The 13,277-nt window shown below is 41.7% G+C and overlaps 1 protein-coding gene across 1 annotated transcript in view; it reads left to right on the top strand.

Annotated features, from left to right (window-relative positions):
* The window catches only part of LOC139444681 (uncharacterized), a 33,823-nt gene that overhangs the window by 4,243 nt on the left and 16,303 nt on the right, over positions 1-13,277 (top strand). The window lies entirely within an intron of this gene.

Genomic DNA, 13,277 nt, shown 5'->3' with positions numbered 1-13,277 from the left:
TTTGTAGAATGAGTAAGTGAGTGAGTTGGGTTTAACGCCGCTTTTAACAGTATTCCAGTACAACTTAATGTGGGAGGAAAGCCCGAAGATTTGTAGAGGAAAGAGCGAGAGAAACGAACATTCGTAAAATAGAAAGTAAGAACAGGAATCACAATGAAGACAACGGTGACGACGACGACGACGACGATGATGATGATGATGATGATGATGATGAAGAAGAAGACGAAGAAGAAGAAGTCAGCTATCTCATAACGTTATCCCATACCACAAGCATCCTCAGCGGGTATTTAAGAAAAAAATCCCGTCGCTCATTACGTTTTAAATAGTTTCCCGGTCTTATGTTTGTATGACTGATGTTTTTTCATACCACGGATGTTTCACATCCTGTTCTTGGCAAAGTGAAGTTCACATTTAAGTAGTAATCATAGCCAAAAGTCTGAAAAACCCCAAGCTATTTTCCTTACATGTCAACACTAATGTCAACTGATGGATCGACTGGTGTTACACATCAGCTGTAAACCCTGATTAATCTATCCGTTACCAGATTACATGTCCGTAACAGATATCCATCACTCGACGTTTATCACAAATGATCTCACCTTACATTAAAATACGAACTTCTGATAGATTAAGGACATGGGCTCCGTTCCACAAAGAGATCTTAGCACTAAGTCGATCGTAACTCCCATACCTTAACATAGACTTGTGACAGTCGTAGCGCTAAGATCGCTTTGTGGAACCGGACCCAGGCAATTATTTTCCAAGTAGCCATGCTCATACACCCTGCTGAGAAATCAATCGGAACACACCTTAGCTAATTTGCGTATCTCGCATAAGTATCGTTGAGCTGAAATGAACCGATGTTTATTCGAATGCATTGGGTAAAGGGAAGTTATTCGGTTTGTGTCGACAGTTAGCAGTCAAAATGGCTGAAGCAAAGCGTTTTACTCTGTGAAACTTATATTTCGCACATATATTCCGAGTCTGTATGAATGAACGTTAGTGAGGTAAATTCGTTGTCAACCGATCTCTCGGGGCATATAGTGTGATGTGCCCTGTGCGTGGGCTTGTTTTCCCCGAGCCGTCAGACAATTTATAATGTACACGATACAAAGACAAATTACTTAAAACAGTAAACTACTAAACCTCACGGAACATTTCCATTTTCATTTTATTTCCTGCTTGGAACATGGAAAATTCCTATTTTTGTTTTTGTTTCCGTATTGTTAAGACAACCACAGAATTCCCCCAGAGGTGTGTGATTAAAAACTTCAACGATCACAACAAATTTCTACCTTGAAATTCTGAATTCGTACATTTCAAAAAGGATAAACGTCGTCAGATAAAGTCATAATGTTCACAACAATCTACTGAGCATAAAACATCCTCGTTAAGATATTGTTATACATCACGCAGGTACATCACGTTTATACATCACGCAGGTACATCACGTTTATACATCACGCAGGTACATCACGTTTATACATCACGCAGGTACATCACGTTTATACATCACGCAGGTACATCACGTTTATACATCACGCAGGTACATTACGTTTATACATCATGCAGGTATATCACATTTGTACATCACGCGGGTACATCCAAGGGTACATCACGCGGATACATCACGCAGGTACATCACGCACGTACATCACGCACGTACATCACGAATATCCATCACTCAGGTACATCACGCACTCATATCACGCAGGTGCATCACGCACACACATCACGCAGGTACATCACGCGGGTACATCGCGCAGGTACATCACGCACACGCATCACGCACACACATCACGCGGGTACATCGCGCAGGTACATCACGCACACGCATCACGCACACACATCACGCAGGTACATTGCGCAGGTACATCACGAATATCCATCACTCACGTACATCACGCATATACATCACACACATACATCACGCAGGTACATCACGAATATCCATCACTCAGGTACATCACGAATATACATCACACACATACATCACGCAGGTACATCACGAATATCCATCACTCAGATACATCACGCACGTACATCACGCATATACATCACACACATACATCACGTAGGTACATCACGAATATCCATCACTCAGATACATCACGAATACACATCACGCATATACATCACGCAGGTGTATGAACGTAAAATGTAATTAGCAGTTCAGTGACGTACACGAAATTGCCCCCTGACTCCGTGTTTACGTCACAGCGTTCCTAGCCCGCGGTCACATTACACACGCCCCGTCCGTCATTCGGATGTGGTGTGGCATACAGATGCCCCGAGACAGAGATTTAGACACGAAGATAAAATACGGGACTTATACAACTAGAAGTGGGGTGATTATGGTTATTGAGTAGTTAGGTTGTTTTTGCTTTTCCAGACAGTCGATCATGCTCCAGGAACAATTTTTAAATCATGGTGTACATTATTTATATATGTGTGATTTTCAAGAGTATATATATAAACAATTTACTTGTCAGAGCAGACCAGGGTAGCACAATGTCGTTTAATTTGGGGTAGATGGAATAAATGCAGCCTGACTTTCCCATTTAAATTGCTGTATATGTATATGTATATGTATATGTATATGTATATGTATGTATATCACACGGGAAGGGAAGGGAACCAGAAGTTTCACCACAGTATGGGTACAGGGGGCTATACTATATGAAGGTTTTTAAAAAAATCTTTGATAACCTCATCATCAAACGATACAGTACGCTGATTACTTGTCTTGATTATCCGCCGAAACCATTTGGTGAAAAGGGCAGAATAGATGTGAAAAAAGGTATGATCACCCAGGTACATCGCGTTTATACATCACGTTTATACATCACGCAGGTACATCATGTTTATACATCGCGCAGGTACATCGCGTTTATACATCACGCAGGTACATCGCGTTTATACATCACGCAGGTACATCGCGTTTATACATCACGCAGGTACATCACGTTTATACATCACGCAGGTACATCGCGTTTATACATCACGCAGGTACATCACGTTTATACATCACGCAGGTACATCGCGTTTATACATCACGCAGGTACATCGCGTTTATACATCACGCAGGTACATCACGTTAATACATCACGCAGGTACATCGCGTTTATACATCACGCAGGTACATCACGTTTATACATCACGCAGGTACATCGCGTTTATACATCACGCAGGTACATCGCGTTTATACATCACGCAGGTACATCACGTTTATACATCACGCAGGTACATCACGTTTATACATCACGTAGGTACATCACGTTTATACATCACGCAGGTACGTCATGTTTATACATCACGCAGGTACATCGCGTTTATACATCACGCAGGTACGTCATGTTTATGCATCATGCAGGTACATCATGTTTATACATCACGCAGGTACAGCACGTTTATACATCACGCAGGTACATCGCGTTTATACATCACGCAGGTACATCACGTTTATACATCACGCAGGTACATCACGTTTATACATCACGGAGGTACATCACGTTTATACATCACGTTTATACATCACGCAGGTACGTCATGTTTATACATCATGCAGGTACATCACGATTATACATCACGCAGGTACATCACGTTTATGCATCACGCAGGTACATCATGTTTATACATCACCCAGGTACATCACGTTTATACATCACGCAGGTACATCGCGTTTATACATCACGCAGGTACATCACGTTTATACATCACGTTTATACATCACGTTTATACATCACGCAGGTACATCACGTTTATACATCACGCAGGTACATCACGTTTATACATCACGCAGGTACATCACGTTTATACATCACGCAGGTACATCATGTTTATACATCACGCAGGTACATCACGTTTATACATCACGCAGGTACATCACGTTTATACATCACGCAGGTACGTCATGTTTATACATCACGCAGGTACATCACGTTTATACATCACGCAGGTACATCACGTTTATACATCACGCAGGTACATCACGTTTATACATCACGCAGGTACATCACGTTTATGCATCACGCAGGTACATCACGTTTATACATCACGCAGGTACATCACGTTTATACATCACGCAGGTACGTCATGTTTATACATCACGCAGGTACATCGCGTTTATACATCACGCAGGTACATCACGTTTATACATCACGCAGGTACATCACGTTTATACATCACGCAGGTACATCACGTTTATGCATCACGCAGGTACATCATGTTTATACATCACGCAGGTACATCACGTTTATACATCACGCAGGTACATCACGTTTATACATCACGCAGGTACATCACGTTTATACATCACGCAGGTACGTCATGTTTATACATCACGCAGGTACATCACGTTTATACATCACGCAGGTACATCACGATTATACATCACGCAGGTACGTCATGTTTATACATCACGCAGGTACATCGCGTTTATACATCACGCAGGTACATCACGTTTATACATCACGTTTATACATCACGCAGGTACATCACGTTTATACATCACGCAGGTATAAGATGGATCACTGAAGATGTAATACCCCTATATAATTATGACGTCGCTTACATATGTGTTCGTTTAATTGTTTACATTTAGGTAAATATGGCATGTCAGGCATTTCAATAATTCGGCAACACCAGTGACAGAATATGTTTTCGAATTGAATAAAGAAAACACTTCCTCCCGCATTTCAACGACCCGATTATTTTCCCGACACCTGCATGCAAAACCACGAAGCTTGAATAGATTACGATTGAAAGCAGGTAGCTGATATTGACTTACAATGTCACCAATATGTAAGGTATCCCTTGTGACATGATAGTGAATGCCTGCATTGTTGGTGCTCGAACGTCGAACCACCGCTTTTCCGCTACGCTATTACCTACTACGCTATTACCCCAAATAAACGAATAACAATTCTACTCGTATTATTGTCTTAAACGATATCTGTAATAGAATCTGAATGGACGAGGTTCCATGGTGCATATAACAGACAAACCACAAACACCACACAATATACGTCATGAGTGATATTTCGAAAAGCGACATAACCCAGTCTAGAATACATGGGAGGCAAGATAGACACAATTGTATGGATAACAACTTCTCTAATGCTGTAAAAAGCGACGTTTAGGTATAGATCCTTATACCGTTGGTCGCTTTTTTACAGTATTAAAGAAGTTGTTATCCATTCAAATTGTCTCTACCTTGTCATCCGTCAACTTCTAAGTAATGCCTATAAATAATTACATATATGTCGGACGTGATGAGGAAAAAAGCACCTGAGAGTATTATGATCGATCATCTAATGAAACTTCCTGGTTTGAAAAAAATCTGATAGGTCTTTACAGTAAAATCCATGTCATGAAATAACCAATTGTCTCTACAGTAAAAGAACCTTGAAAATGGTATTACTCATGTCGCCATTTATAGCAAACACAGGGAATTCCGGATGCATTAATACACATGACGCATACACCGTATCTATTACAGTTAACGTGGTATTGAAAATAGTTCTGTGTTTCGTCTGACAACAGAGGGCAGCTATGTCACGGTGCACCGGTTTCGTTAGGATTCAGAACCGTATCAATACAATGCACCTTTCAGAATGGAAAACGAAGTCGTTTATCATGAATCTGCCACACACTGGCATACATGCACTGGTGCTACCTTGTTCTTGATCTCTCAGCCCTTACAATACCCCGTGATGAAGCCGGGTGGAACCAGTCTGCAGACTGACTGTACTCGGAAGGCAGAAAATGGGCGTCGGGTTATCAATGGTTACTGGTAATAAATACGCCTGTTGCGGCGACCAGGGAAATTAGGGCGTGTCTTCTTGCAACAAGACGGCGCTGAACTACAAGGAACGTTATGTCTGATGATATCTAGCTCCAATACACCTCACTTCGACGCAAATTGTATTGGACTGTATTTCATATTTTTATAACCTTTGGACCGCCTCCGTGGTCTAGTGGTAGAGCGTCAGCCCGGAGAGCGGAAGGTCCGGGGTTCGATCCCCGGCCGCGTCATACCAAAAGAGGTTTATAGATGGTACTTGATATGACTGGTGTCATCCAGGAACCGTGGTCAGGGAACATATCTGCCTAGTGCTTGGGACTTATTGCTTTGATCTTTGTCAGTGCCAATTATCTAACTGGCTTCCATTTGCCCACTGCTATTTCTGTTCTTTTACCTATCAGTGCTATTACCCCCGACCTCCCGTTTACCTATCAGTGCTATTACCCCCGACCTCCCGTTTACCTATCAGTGCTATTACCCCCGACCTCCCGTTTACCTATCAGTGCTATTACCCCCGACCTCCCGTTTACCTATCAGTGCTATTACCCCCGACCTCCCGTTTACCTATCAGTGCTATTACCCCCGACCTCCCGTTTACCTATCAGTGCTATTACCCCCGACCTCCCGTTTTCCTATCAGTGCTATTACCCCCGGCCTCCCGTTTACCTATCAGTGCTAATTACCCCGGCCTCCCGTTTACCTATCAGTGCTATTACCCCCGGCCTTCCGTTTACCTATCAGTGCTATTACCCCCGGCCTCCCGTTTACCTATCAGTGCTAATTACCCCCGTCCTCTCGTTTACCTATCAGTGCTATTACCCCCGACCTCCCGTTTACCTATCAGTGCTATTACCCCCGACCTCCCGTTTACCTATCAGTGCTATTACCCCCGACCTCCCGTTTTCCTATCAGTGCTATTACCCCCGACCTCCCGTTTTCCTATCAGTGCTATTACCCCCGGCCTCCCGTTTACCTATCAGTGCTAATGGTGGAGTCTACTATCGCCTACAGTGCACCTTGCCTACAGTCACTTCGCCTACAGAAATTGTAGCATGGTGTGGTAGTTTGCCTACACTAGCGAGTGCTAATTACCCCCGACCTCCCGTTTACCTATCAGTGCTAATTATCCCCGGCTCCGCGTTTGCCCATTGCCCATTGCCATTTACCTATCAGTGATAATTAAGTCCTGGCTTCCAGTTGTCCATGAGTATTAGCGCTAATTACTGTACAGGGTTGTCTTCCTTTGTGAATTGCTAATCGCCTATCAGCGCCAATTATTCTTTGGCTTCCAAGTTTCAAACTTTTGTTATCTTATTACTCTTGTTGTTCTGACGTGTACATATATATGCTCTCTGCCTAATAATAACCACCTAAAAAAAATTAAAAAACGTACTACAGGTAACTGTCCACACTGCAAACAACTATAAACCCCAAAACACTCACTCATCCACTGCACACACTACCTAACACATCGAACCGCATTACAAACCACCCTCATTCTAAACAAGGCTCTCACTCTAGAAGCAATATTAAACCCACAAAATAAACTAGAAAACTTCAAGGCCTTAGGCGTACTCTTAATCAAAACGGAACTAATAAAACGCATCTAAAAACACTATAATCTACCAAATGAAAATTACATAAACACTATAATCTACCAAATGAAAATTACATAAACAAACAAACATCCACCATACCCAGCTCCCTAAGTAAGTAAGTAAGTAAGTAATAGGTTTCATTCACCTGATGAAGGAGTAAGCATATATTCCCAAATGTTGTGTTCCTCACAAATTCTGTCTGTCTGTCTGCATGACACGACAGCCTCCCAGGAAACAGAATTTGTATCTCATCCGAGCGAAACAATAACCAAAGTTAACAAAACACTATTACAATATTAAATCAGGGATCTAATCCTCCGCCGTTACTCGTCCCCAGGAGCCAGTTACATCATCAAATATATCATGAATTTGTATAGCGCACTTTCCGAATTTTAACTGCTCAAGTGCACTTAGACTATAGGTATTATTACCCCTGATCCCTGGTATATTGGCTATACATGAAGCTGACGGAAACATTACTATACCATCAGTGTACCTGTCATCAGTTTGCTGATGCACTGCAGCTGACACGGTCGCCTCTCTCCAGTCAGGTGAAAGGTTGACCGTGTTAAACGCTTGTAGTTACATGTGATCACTGTCACTCAAGGGTAATGGGTACGTTAACCTGGACGAGGCCAAAAATAGCCAGACAAGCCACGATGGTGTTTAGGTAATAGTTTGACGTCACTGCTCCTACTGGTACCCCTGCCACGATGTTCTGGTCAATGTGATGTAGAAGTCCCAAGCTACGAAAGCCGTACGGTGCTACTTTGGTAGCATAATTTTATTTTTTTTAAATCGAAATTTCTAAAAAATTTTTTTTTCGAAATTTCGAGTTCTTTCTCGTTACTTTGATTACTTTCTCGTAATTTCGATTATTTTCTCGTTAAGTTCAGTGGAATTTCGAGTTTTGGAATGAATTTAAAACAACGAGAAAATAAACGAAATTTCGAGAAAATAATCGAAGTAACGAGAAAAAAAAGGTTACGAACACTTTTGACGAGTCGTTTTGACAAATAAGTTACAAAGGTGGTTTAGTTAAGTCCTTTGATGAAACGAGAATTTGATTTTACTCCAACACCGCCAGTTGTTGATAAAACGTGTCCCTGATTTGTGATTAATATTATATATGTAATATGTATTTACTATTGTACTTATCGTCACAGGATATAACCATCAACGTCAACTTTCCAATTATATTTACATGTAAGTCAATCAACTCAATAACCCGGATATAGTGAAATCTAGAAAGTGTGGATGACCGAGGTTCTACAGTATATTATTTAGTGTCAAGGATCAGTGATCGTATAGCAGTTCCATAATCATAAGAAATCTGTGTATGAATAAAAAAATGAGGTGAGCGTATCCTGCCCCACCGGGGGCACCCGTCACAAACACATGCAAAGGCAAATGAAAATAGTGGTTGAATACACTCGGAAACATATGCTACAGGTCACAATACTTAGGAATTGCATCGGACATCATTTTTGTAACTGATGCGTCAAATTTGGAAATGTCCACTACATATCTTCATGTCTCGACTGTGTCGTTTTACTATGTTTACATGTAGACGCACTTTCCTACGCGATACACAGCTTGTTGCTGTGTAAATATTGACCCGCTTGTGGTTTGGTTGTCATTTCATGTGTGTGTTGAGTGTTGATGTCTACTTACATAGCTGGGTGCACGGGTGGCCCAGTCGTCTAAGGCGCCGCGATTCGCTGTGCAGAGTTGCATCCCTTGGGCCCGCCAGAAACCTATGATTGTGGGTTAGAATCCCGGTTCGCCCCAATTATGTTTCTAGGTTTGTCAGCACCATACCCGTGCTCGTTGGTTTCACCGAAGTGGTAAACGTCTGAGACCTGCATCACTTCGGGCTTTCCTCCCACATTAAGCTGACACGCCGCGATATAACTGGAATACTGTTAAAAGCGGCGTTAAACCCAACTCACTCACTCACTTACATAGCTGTAGACTCTTTATTACCTCTGTGGTTATCTGAAGCAGGAGAGTTCCAATAGCTCCCAGGCTGGTCGCACGAGTGAGTGAGTTTGATTTTACGCCGCATTTAGCAATATTCCAGCAATATCACGGCGGGGGACACCAGGAATGGGCTTCACACATTGTACCTATGTCGGGAATCGAACCCGGGTTTTCGACGACCCATGGGTAAAAATATACACCCCGGCAAATTATGCTGGTCGTAAGTGGCGACTATACTGGTCGTTATCAGGTGAAGTTAAGCAGCGTCGGTCTCGGAGAGTAGGTGGATGGGTGACAGTCCTATTACGGCGTCATAATCTTCATAGCTATTTTGCCTTTACCCCAAGTGTAATGTGTTTTGTCGGATAATCGATACCGGTTTTATATTTAAACAACATACGGACGAACAAAACCACAAATTATGATCTGGCGGTCACACTGATTCAAGGCGTTCCATATACATAGACATGCACCGTGCTTTAAAACGTGTGCACTCTGATACCGATCGAGAGTTTTAGATCCCGCCCACCCCATAATACCCAATGCTTTCTACTAACTGTATTTGCTTCCTCGAGAAAGCCATATTTTATTTATGTCTATTTATTGTACATACAAATCTACGCACGAGTGAAGACTATGTGACCCATATGCCTCTGAAAGCGGTCTGGGTGTAATCTGTTCTGTGTGGTACGTTACAGAGCAGTGATCCCGCTGTGTTGCTATGGCATAGACACTCACTCACTCACTCACTCACGTTCTCCTTCTCTCACTCACTCCCTCATTCGCGTTCTCCTTCTCTCATTCACTGACTCACGTTCTCCTTCACTCACTCACTCACGTTCTCATTCACTCACTACGCCCCCCTCCTCTCTCTCTCTAGTGATCTCCCTCTCTCCCTCTCACTCACACACACAAAACCGCCGTACTTAACAATTAACACACTTACCCAAATATTGACACCCCACTAGACCTGACACTAACATTGATCCAAAAGCCCAACAAGCTTGTTACGAAACTTTCACAATTTAAAAAGTATTAATCCATGTATACATGTCACTTTGACGCTGTATATATTTAGCGTGCATAATATTTCGACTTTTGACAGGTCATGCAGATTAAGAAGTATATTTAGACTGAATACGTGGGTAGATTTTGTTAAATTGTATAAAGTGACGATGACCACATTTTACTTCCTGCGTTACAAGGAAGGCTGTTGTAATTTCTCCCAAAAAGTGAAAATATATGAATCTTTTTCAGCTTATCCCAGCTTTGAAGACAATATTGAAATAGTAGCGTTTGATAGAATAGTGCCTCTCAGACCAGACCGACAAAGAAAACACCGAACACAATTAATGTAATCAGAAATGAGAAACAATTCATGACAATATCTCGGTTGTGAAATACTGTCTCGAAACGTCCATGGACACCTCGCTATCCGGACGCTGTTTAAACGTCCATATAAATTTAAGATGAAAGGAACGCTCATGTTTTTTTTAATCCGTAAATGTGTTTATCCGGGCGATTGCATTGCAATTGGCACCGTCTGGAGTATTGGGGAATATGTATATGATCATACCTAGATATACACACAGTGTAGATGTAATAGTCAATGTTTACGATGACTGAAAATTCACATAGCCAATTTACAAAACGCCTTAATATTTCAGGTATTTTACAAATTGACTAAATATCTAATTTATTGTATTATTATAATGAATTTAAAATATTTTGAGTTTACTTTCATCATTATTTTCTGCATCGTAATTCAAGCATTATTAGTCTATTGTGATGCTTTTGAGCCCCTTGAATTTCTAACTAGTTTTTAGTCAATCTGTCAAATAAATGGACAGATTGTTCAGTCAATTTGTAAACGGCCTAAGTGAATCACATTTTACACATGAATACATTGACTGACACATTTAAAGGACACACTGACATTCTTCACTTGGCTTATACTCATCCGTGACCAACTCGTGTTATACCGGGACAAGTATTCTTGCAGGTTACAGAAAGGGGCGAGTGTTGATGAATGGGCTTATACTGTTCAACACCATTCAACGTCAATGCCTGATGTCTGTACGAGTAGACAGGATCTTGTGTATATTTAAAGTGTCTGAAATGATTAAAGAAGCACGCTATTAAGATGGCTACAGACACGCTTTTTAATCATGACTGTAAATATGATTGCGCCTTCATATATCCCACAACATTCCCGTGGTAGAGCTTCAAGGGCGTATTTGACCTATTATCATGATTATGTCTCTTAGAAATGGTTTTTAATATGATATATACTGATGCAATAAAGGCGTCTTTGCGTGACAGTTTATGTATATTTTGATGGCGCATCGAGGCAGAAATGTCCTTAATTAATAATCGCCTAGTGATGTGCAACTATGTTTACATCTGATGTCATCAATAGCGACGGTCTATAGAAAACATTTGTTGATGTCAAGGTGTATCCAATAGCGAAAGCGTTGTGGTTGATAGTATGGTTTTGAATATACACCTTAATGATATACGGTCCTTAGAAGTCAGTCTTCAGCGTAGGTAGACTTTTGATATGTATGTCAGTGTGCCATTCAATTACTGTTATATTTATCATATGAAGTAGACGAAATGAAGTTATCATCTTTTTCCACACTGAGCAGGGTATTTACTGTTATAGGTCCCGTTATTGTAAAGGCCGACATTATATTCCATCTTAATATAATTTTAATAACAGATCAATTGAATGTTTGTTTATTTCTTCTTTACATTGATAATTAATTATTCAAACAGTATTTTGTTTCATTAAAATAGAATAGTTTCAAAAGAGTCACATTGAATTAAGAAAATAACTGGTTGTCATGTAGTTTTTAACGCATGTTTTCCTTAGTAATTCTCGGCGGATCCGCTGACAAGATAAGGCAGGGTTGACTGTTTCTGTACATGATTTTGACAGAATTAAATTTGTGCGGGTTTTCCCCGTCTCTCCCTGATGACATTTCTTGATGTTGCATTACGATTTTACCCTGCCTGGCGCAAAACAAGGACTGGTCGGCTCGGAGTCAGTATACTGTGTCTGAGGGGGTTGCAATGTTACTCTGAAAAATATCTCACTGAACTAGCACCACAAATCCGGCATCAGTCCGGACAAGTACACAGGCACGCACGCAGGCACGAGGGCACGCAGGCACGCACGCACGCACGCACGCACGAAAGCAGGCAGGCACGAGGGCACGCAGGCACGAAAGCAGGCAGGCATGCAGACACGCAGGCACGCAAGCACGCAGGAACGCAGGCAGGCACGCACGCACGCACACACGCACGAAAGCAAGCAGGCAGGCGGGAGGGCAGGCAGGCACGCACGCACGCACGCAAACGTGCTTGCACCGGGCTATATAGAAGCAATACTCTTGAACGCGACGTTAAACTTCAAGTCACCTCACTTGTTTTCACTCCAGATATCTCACTGAAGAATAGGTTTGTTCTTTCTACACATATTGATCACTACCAGGGCGAAGGAAACTAAGACTGTCCCTTAAGCCCCTAACGCTGATGTCTGTGGAGTTGATAGGATAGTACTGCTGATCCGGCTTCCACCAATGCCTCTCAGACCCAAGGTCATGGCATCTGCAGGATAGGCAACAACAATATATCCTTGTTGAACATAACACAACGTGCTTTGCCATAGTAACATCAACACATTCGTGGGCAAAGTAAATGTAGAACCGGATCACCAAAACCAATGGACAGACATGATAGAATCGAACCCAGACAAAGTCAAAATTATCTAGGTCACATATAGCTTGCCATATTTCATTGCTCATTTTATAGCCGTTTGAGTAGGTCTGTAACATTCTGTGCCAGCAATTTATCATCCACTCGTTTACAAGTGAAACTTCATGACC

This window comes from Haliotis cracherodii, unplaced genomic scaffold (genome assembly GCF_022045235.1).
Source record: "Haliotis cracherodii isolate W230 unplaced genomic scaffold, xgHalCrac1.p SCAF_6, whole genome shotgun sequence".
Lineage (NCBI taxonomy): Eukaryota > Metazoa > Mollusca > Gastropoda > Lepetellida > Haliotidae > Haliotis > Haliotis cracherodii.
This window is presented reverse-complemented; position numbering and strand designations above follow the sequence as displayed.